We start from the raw sequence: 9,108 nt of genomic DNA, 5'->3' as shown, positions 1-9,108 counted from the left end.
GCTGTGTGGGCACAGTAGCGCAATTCGGACTGAGGTAACCAGCAAACATTCCTGCTGTGAAGTCTGTGGCATCCCTCATGCCTGAGGTCCCAGAAGAGGGAGACCACAAACCCAATAATCTGGAAGAGAGAAGGAGAAAGGCTGCTTGTAGCCACAGGAGCTGGATGAAGGGCTCTGTGCTGTGTGATGAGGGGCTGTATGCAAATTAGCAGTTTAAGGAGCCTCTTACGGTTTATGCAAAGGATATTCCTGAAAACTACCAGGGCTGCTCTCCTGCTAGCAGCTTCTCTCTCACCTCTCTTGTGGAGTCTTTCCAGCTGAAAACCATTCAAGGAGAAGGGGGAAATGCAGAAACTCCTCTTGTGCAGAAACATTTCAGCAGCTCCTTTCTGCTGTCACAGTAGCCTTTTGCAAAGCAGATGCGCACTTAAGACCATCTTTATGATTCAAGAATGTCTATGTATGTTGAGGTAATATGGGGTTATGATATTTAATAATTTCAGTCTTTTTTGCCCTTTATTTTCCCACCTTCCTGCTCTTGCCTCGGCATTTAGAGTTCTGTTTTTTAAAGGTGAAGTTTGGGAATGAACCAGACATGAGAGAGGAGAGCATAGGAGGGAAAAGCTGATTTTTTTTTTTTTTGGTTGGGTTTTGTTTATTTCCTGAAATGGCATTATTATTCTTCATTCCTCCTGCAAATAAATTAGATTCAGAGTTCAAATATTAGTAACAGCAGCTTTAAAATTCATCACTTTGCAGTTGTTAAATCCATTTCCTCTTGGTTTGTCCCCTTGGCAACAAAAATTAAAAGGTAACCATATGATGGAAAAAATTGCAGCTCATCCGAGCCTGTCTTTTCATAACGCAGGCTGAGATTCTGCCTGGTCGTACACTTGATGTTGGCTCAAGCCAGAGAATTGGAAGAAGCAGGTTTACGAGTTGCTTGGGACTTGTCCTGTGCTCTGCACACCACTTAAAGGTTAGAGGAAAAAATGGAGACTGGGTTAATGACAGTGGTGACAACATCTAGCTAGGAAATGAACTGTTTTCTGCATAGAAAATTGGAAGTACAGATAGGCATGCATTTCATTGCAGGAAGGGAGGGGTTCAGCTTTCTACAGTTGTGTGTATTTATATTAAATATTCATTCTTATTTTTAATTATTGTGGAAGTTTCTAACATGCACTGAACAGCTAAGGGCAAATTTTCACACGTCACATATCCAAGTCTTTAATAGCCTCCCATGGCAATGCTACTGCGAGAAGGAACCTTTATCTGTACGAGAAGCAGCTGACCAAAACGAATGAGGCATACTTTAACAAAAAAGAAGGGATTTACTGAATCAGCTTCCTGCTCTAACATAGCTCTTTTATCTGCGTTAAACTAAATTTGTATCTGTTTCATTTGCTAAAGTGATTTTCATTTAAGACTAAATTCCTATTTAAAAACGAAATGAAATTTACCTTGCAAATAGTTGTCAGATGCTTGTATAAATGGGCTTATTCCAGAAATATCAACCTCTTTTCAGCTTTTAGTCATTTTGAACCTATTTCCCAGTTGTGCTCATTCACAGTCCTCTCAGTATTTTCTCAGTGGTGTGTAGGAATCCTAAACTCCTTTGCACTGGCTACCTGGGAAGGCAGGTCTGGTACCAATTAAAGCCATTTGTAAGAATTTTTACATCAGTGAACCTGTCTGATACCTTAAAAACTCTGTCAGTTACACACAAGCTCATTTACATCTGTGCTCACAGCTTGTAGCTCGGGGCACCAGAAGTTTCCTCCTTTCATCAGACTCATTAAATAGGAGATGTTCTCAGTACGGGAAAGCTTCTCCACTTTTGCAGGCGCTGACCTTGCTAGACAAAATAGCATGGGTATGGAATGACAGGGCAAACTGCTGAAGAAGCCTATTTCCTGGGCAGCCTTTTCAAGAGATTAAAGCTACTTTCTTAGGAGATGCCAGCTGGCCATTCCTAAACGACTAGAAGGAATATACTGTTTGCATGTTCTTAGGCAAGGTGATGTGAACTTTGTATGTTTAAATTAGTCTTAATTTAAATAAATTTAAATAAGTCTTAATTTAGTCTTCAAATAAAGTGCAGATACATCATAAATAAGGACATAAAGAAGGACACAGATGTATCTTTCACTCTTCCGTAGGTGTAACTTAAAACTGACAGACACCATGCAGAGCCAAGCACAGATAGCCGGCTTGGGAGCATCAAGCATCTCCTGGAGGGCTGGGGACAGGGGTGGTTTGCAAATTCTCACCCTGCACAGAATTACTTGGCAAATTTATCCATAAATCCGGTGATCATTCATTGCCCTCTTGACCAGCCTACACTCCTGATGCTGTTCTTTGTCTGAGCTGGAATCTTTTGTTCTGATAGTCCAATAAGTAGGCAACTGTTTATCCAAAAAGGGTCATAGTATCCCTGTTTCAGGGCACAGAGAGCTCAAGGCAGCAAACACAAGAATGTATTTCTGCTGTGCCTTCAACTCTGAAAACCACTGAAATAAATCCAAACAGAAACACCTCTGCAGTTCTGTAGTTTGGGACAGAAGCAAAGAACTGAAGTAGAAATAATCTTAAAGCTAGTCTGCATTGCACACTGCGTAGGGTAGAATCCCACGAGACATTAGCTGACACATTAATGTGTACAGTGGAAAATACTAGGTATTTAGATACTATCAAATGTGGGATGATGACATCCATGTGATAAACTGTAGAGCCATGACAGCTTGAGTCTCTGCATACTGGTCTGCTTTACTTTAGTTCCACTAATTCATCTTCAAGAGAATTCATTCTGGAAATAAATCAGCCTGCCAGGGAAGTATTTCCTTTTCTTACTACAAACATGGCTCCCTTCCATCTATAACACACTTTAGTTTAGCTGGCTACAAACTAGTTAATTACGTGGCCTTTTTCAGACAAATTTATATTATTGTAACCAATACCACTATTAAGAGAAGAGATGCTATCATTTTCAATATGTAACATCAACATAAACAACTACATATGAAGTCCTCAGCTGGTCAGTTCTTCCCACTCCAGTTTTTTTGAAACTCAGGGCAATCTCATATAGGACCTACCTACTTTTCTAACATGAAGTTTATTGTAAAGATATCTTGCCTTTTTAAATACTGGAACAACTGTTGCATTGATGAGTACCTCATATCACATGTTGCTTTTGGACTGTGTCCCTTGAAGTGTTTCTGAAGAAAGCCCTTTAAATTAGACTTTCTGTGAGTGAGCTCTGTCAAAACTGTTGCTACCTTGGGGAAAACCCCACACTTTTAAAACCAGTCTTAATCTGACTAAACCAGACTCTCCTTGCAGGTATTCTGTGTCCGAAAAATCTACGATAAGGTTAACATGCTTTGTCATTTATTTGGCTTCACTTCACTGCTATGGGCAAGGCCTGTGGTATTAAACAATCCTGTTTGTATGTAAATAAATGCCCTTTTAATTTGCCATAATTTCAAGTTTTTTGTTTTGTAGTTGAGAATAATTAACATACCTTTTATGATTTTTTTTACTCTGTTCTACCTTCCGGGGCATACTTTCTCTTCCAGACACATGTGTAACCTCCAATAGCAATAATAACAGTTATGAAGTATGTCTGCAGGGGAGACAATTTCCCTAAAAACCTTTAAAATGTAAATCTATGCAACATTCCTGCCAAAATGTATGCTCCAGTAAGTGAAACTAATATTCTGTACTTGCCAGGACAATAATCCAAAAATGGAATAAATTCCAAACACCATACTTAAGAGAAAGTTCGTAATTTCAACTTTGCATAATAACATGCATGGTGTTCCCTCCAACTGCATAGTTACTTCTTGCCATCTGACTTTCGAAGTGTAACTTTTATGTTGAGGTGAGGGAGGAGAAGAGTGTTATATTTAACTTGATTGTATGCTTCTATTAGTAAAACTTCTGGAAAACGTAGTACACACGTATTGTATTCTAACCAGTTCCATGAAAAAGAAGAAAAATACTGATGCAGCCTTATTTGGACAGATAAGGATAGAATGCATAACCACATGCTTAATATATTTGGATTAGCAGCTATAACAATTACGATCACAGTTACCTTTGATGTCAGATTAGTTTTCTACAATTTAGTTCTAGTTAATGCAATAGATTACTCTTAACGCACACATCTGGGAATAACATTTGATTTATAATTATTAGTATTTTCTGACAAGGAAGGTTGTTAATAGTTGTGTTTAGTCTAAATTATGAACAAATGCTCTATTCGAAAGTATAATAATGTGTCTATGTATTCATACATTCACATGCATATACAGTGGCCAAAATTATGCTCTAAGTATTGAAGGGTAAGGTATAAAAACTGAAATTTATTTTTAATTAAGGTAGTGCTTATGAAAAAGGTTTATTGGAATCTTTCCTTGGGTTTTATTCATAATTCAGAAATGGAATTTGCCAAGCAGAGAAGTCAATACTTACATATCTATGACTATGTCTATATAAATATACAAATATGTAAATTATACATGTGTGTGTCTTTTATATATATAAAAAAAATATATAAAACATACACATCGATAACATCCAACAGCTAAGTCTACGCACAAATACAATACCCAGAGTGATTAGACTAAGCAACTCTTTCTGTCAATACATCTGTTTCTTAGGAGACAGACTGACTTGTGCCATAAATGCAGTCAAATGTCCTTCAGAGGCAACATCCTTTTTCCAGGGAAGTCAATGTTTGTGAGTCAAAAAGAGTGGAATCAGACGCACTCACATTTCATTTGCTGGATCCTGTTCCCATTACCATTTTAAAAGACTACATTCCCAACGGTGGTCTAATGGATGACTTAATGGATGCTTATGCTTCTATTTCTAAATACTTTTTTGTGCATTTACTTTTCCTTCATGTCTTCTAATAAATCTATGCAGTACACCATTAACACTAATCTGTGCTATTTTACTAGCAAGATGTGAATACCAGAAGTAAATCAGGAAGACAGACATGTCATCCAATATTGATGTTTCTTCCATGAGCATTTTTTAAATTGGCTTCAGAAATGAAATATTACTGGAGACTAATATTAGACAAAATCAAATGTTTTTTTTAGTTCCCTCTTCATCTCCTCCTTAAGAGTCCTTTCTGACAGACTATTACATTAGTAATTAGAAGTATTACTTTACTTACTTTTGTCATAATAGCAAGTCTCTGAGAAAAACTTGTTTTACAAAGCTATTTGTAGTTTTTATTTAAAATTACATGCTTTTCTATATGTAGACAAATTGATTAATCTTTAGTTTGTAAACACATTTATACTTGGCATGCAAAGTAGATTCTCTTCCCTCCCAGTTTAAGGATAACAGTATAGTTCAAAACTATACCGTACTGACCGGTACGCTACCCGCACTAACGAAGGCATGACACCACCCCAAGCCCTGCGTGACAGCGTACACCACCCAGCCCACCCCTTAACCTTCCTTCTCTGGGAAGCAGCCGCAGAGGTGACAGCTTTACTCAGTGTGGAGTCTGTAAAATGACTCTCTTTTTGTCCTACTTGGTAGCACCTTCTGTGGAAAGAAGAAACAAGTAAATATGAATTGTCTATTGGGTGTCTGTCTAGTCATCTCCCTAAACTGGTTATCAAGTAGACCTGCAGGACAGCTACTGTACTCCAACCCTCAATACTTTTCCTTGCGAAAACTGTGTCAGCATGAAGATAATCAGTTATTTTAAATGAGTTCATTACGTTACAGTGATGCAAATTCCTGGTACAGATGTGCTGCCGCCTGTTTACCAGGCGGCTAGGTTTGAGGGTGCTGCTAAGTTGGTATAATTATATCCACGCAAATACTTTTAATACAGGCAAGGCCTAAGGTAGCATGATTCTTTGAACTTCAGTGAGTATAATCTACTTAATATATACTGCGACAGCCATGGTAAAATCTGAATATTATTGTAGACGAAATTCTACTTGAGAATAGCAGATTGTGTATTAAAAGAATTATCTGGAAGATATATCCCACACAAATACAAGTTGCAATGGGAAGAACTACTGCACAGCTGATATTGCTATACATTGGAAAGAATAAACTGCCATTTGGTTTTGGCCCATTTTTAGCTGCAAATATGCTTACTAGTGTCACTGTATTATATTTCAGAGGGATGTCAAGGTCAAGGCCAGAGCAACAGAATTAATAACAATAGTTGTTACTAATTCTGTTATTAATTCTACATTGAATGTTCTACATTCATCTAACCCACTGTGGTTCTTTTATAGATTGAATAATGATGTACACAAACGAGCTGTACCTTCTTTTTAATATTTCATTCTGGAGTCATGCAACATGGAAAGCTGGTGGGACGCTTTATAGAGCAGTCACTTTTATAACTATAGCAAATCGACTCTCAACATTTAATTTAAAGGATCAGTATGTTAACAGGCAAATGTTAGATCAAAAAATGTGAACGTGTGATTTCCAGATCTTGAAAATGGTTACGTTTTTCTCAGGTAAGCTATGGAAGAATGACTGTCAAGCAGGTGTGATTACATGCACTTCCATGTACAACAGACAAAAAAGAAGCTAATCAACTGGAGTTCTTCAATCTGACAGCTGTAATAAACAAGAGAAATACAGTGTAGGGTAATTTTTTTTTCAAAAGATAATGTGCAAAATTAAAACAATCAAAATAATCCTGGAAGTGTACAAAGACCCATGTATCTTAAACTTTACACAAGAAATTTCCAACTCGTGAAAGTGCCTTCACCAAGGCTGCACTTAATGATCTTCTTTTAAATATTAGAATGGTATTCCACTGTATCTCGCAAATAATGACTTTTAAAAAATTGTTTATGGGAGAAAAAAACAACTATCACACGAATATGATAACACTTGCAATTCAAATATGTTTGGAGAGAAAAACAAATCAAACGAGAAGACAAGCAAAATTACAAAGTACCCAGCTTCTGCAGAGATGGCGTATTCAGTAGAACACTCCAGATTTCTTTTTAGCTTGAAGGGTGTTATCACAACAGAGCTGACTGAGTAAACATACTTGGCAGCAACAAGGGTAGACCATGATCCTAACCACATTAGCTAGAAGAAGCAAATTTAACAAACAAAAAGCAAAACACTTGGACTTTTTGGTGAACTAATTTCTGTTGTCATAGCAATCATTTTAGCTTTATGTTCTTTAGTCTTATGACATTTATACGTAGGTGTAAGGTATACAGCATCTTCACATTTTTACTTAAGACACTAATCTGCAATTGCTCAAAAAGAGGGATAATTACCTCCTATTTAGTCCTATGACATTATTCATCATTTTGTCTTATTCCATCATGTTTTATTTCCAAACACTCCCTTTTTTTTCCCCATTCAAACGTGGGCTCATTTTGTTCAGACTGTGTTAGGGCAAAAAAACGGTGGCTTGCTGGGAGAACAAGAAGGGGTGGCACGCTCTTGCACTGGTGGGTTGTGGCAGAATGAGTTAGCAGACCAGGCCCAAACTTTGCAGCGGGCATATCTACAAAACGTAGAAGAGTTTCTTAGAGGGACAGCGCATAGCATCTTTTTAAATATTCAGAGGGGAGCTCAATGGCACCTGGTTAATTTTACAAGCAGCCCTTCAAAGTGGGAAATCGGAGAAAATTAGTGCAGAGAAACAAAATTAGCACCAACCTACTTTTAGATCTGATCACGTAGGCTAACATCTCTGCGTGCTGAGCCCCTCTGCCCAGTGTGCCGCCTTGCCGGCAGCAAACGCAGGAAGTTTACTGAGGGGACGCTAATGCAAAAGAAAAACCAAACCGAACCAAACTAAAACCAACAGTGAGGGAGATGGATGGGAAGCCCTAAGACGATTTTTCTCCCCCCCCCCTTTTTTTTTCTGTCCTACCCACGCTGCAAACCGGGAGCGCCGCTGCGCGGGGCGCGCTGCCGGCCGGGGCCGGGGCCCCGGGGCGGTGAGCGAGCGCGGGGGGCCGCGCCGGAGCGGCGGGGGGGGCGGCGGGCAGGATTAGGTTTCAGGGCCGCCGGGGCGTGCCTGCGTGCGCTGCCCCCGCGGCGTGGCGCGGCGCGGCGCGGCGCGGCTGGGCTCGGCGCCGCTGCGCGGGGGCGGGCAGGGCGCAGGCGGCGAGCGGGGCCCGCGGAGCCGGCGCGGTAAGCGGGGCGCGGGGGGCGGCGGTGGCGCTTTGCCCCGGCGGGGGGGGGCGAGGGAGGGGGCCAGCGCCCATCGCCGGCCCCCACGGAGCGGGGTGCCGGCCGTAAGGGAGTTTTGAGTTTATTTCATGTGCATTTGATTTATTTCATTTATTTCGCAAAGTTGTTCTGTTTTTTTTTTTTTTTTAATTTTCCACTTATTTATTTTCCCGAGCGGCTGGGTTTTGCGGGGGAGGGGGTGGTGGCGGTGTGGAGGAGGAGAAGAGAGGCCTTGGAGGGAAGGGGGCCGGGGAGCTGCGGGCGCCGGCGGAGCCTGTTGCGTGTGCCCGGGGGCGGGGGGGGGGGGGCGGCGGGGAGCGGGCTGGGCTCCCCGGCCGCCCCGCGCCTCCTGCCCGATGCTCCCCGGGCTCGGCCCGCCTGCCCGGCACTCCTCCCGATGTAAACAAAAGCCGGGTCTCCTCCTGTTGCTGCAAGGCTGGCTTTCATTTTGCTTTCGCTCCCTACTACCCCTCCCTCCTTTTTTTTTTTTTTTTCCTCCTCCCAGTGGGGATTTTTTCATCTTTGCAGAAGGTCTCCTCCCTCACCCCCCGGCTTCTCACCTGCTGCGCTCTGCGCACCCGAGACCTATTTTGGAAGGTGTGTTTTGCGAGTGATGCCGTGGTGGTGTTTACCGCTCCCTCCTCGGGGAGGACTGAGCTCGGCTCTGAAATCCCCTGCCCTCCGAGTGTGTGGGGGGGTGAGGTGGGGGGGGTGCTGCGGCCGGAGGGGGAAGACGGGACATGCCGCAGACATGTTGCATGCGCAGTGGCCTGCGTCGAGCCCGAGTGGGATGTGACTGATGGGAACCAGCCTCCTCCTGGACCGCTTGTGCCAGAGGGTTTGCGCAGCGCTAGCAGCCGGCGGCGGCAGCAGTGCTGGGCGATGGCCCTGAGACGGACCCCCCGCAGC

General features: G+C 42.0%; 1 protein-coding gene across 41 annotated transcripts in view; it reads left to right on the top strand.

Annotated features, from left to right (window-relative positions):
• Positions 1 to 7,905: 7,905 nt before the first annotated feature.
• Positions 7,906 to 9,108, top strand: part of MPDZ (multiple PDZ domain crumbs cell polarity complex component) — a 101,520-nt gene continuing 100,317 nt past the window's right edge. For 38 of the 41 annotated variants that reach the window (XM_068926883.1, XM_068926856.1, XM_068926855.1 and 35 more), the window contains exon 1: positions 8,086 to 8,160. The gene's annotated coding sequence lies outside the window, so the exon portion shown is untranslated. Of the gene's footprint in view, positions 7,965 to 8,085; positions 8,161 to 8,704; positions 8,797 to 9,108 lie in introns of those variants that run through there. The other 3 variants (XM_068926879.1, XM_068926848.1, XM_068926846.1) reach the window with 3 other exon arrangements.

This window comes from Struthio camelus, chromosome Z, assembly GCF_040807025.1.
Source record: "Struthio camelus isolate bStrCam1 chromosome Z, bStrCam1.hap1, whole genome shotgun sequence".
Classification (NCBI taxonomy): domain Eukaryota; kingdom Metazoa; phylum Chordata; class Aves; order Struthioniformes; family Struthionidae; genus Struthio; species Struthio camelus.
Note: the sequence above shows the minus strand (reverse complement) of the source record. Positions and strands in the feature narration are given on the sequence as shown.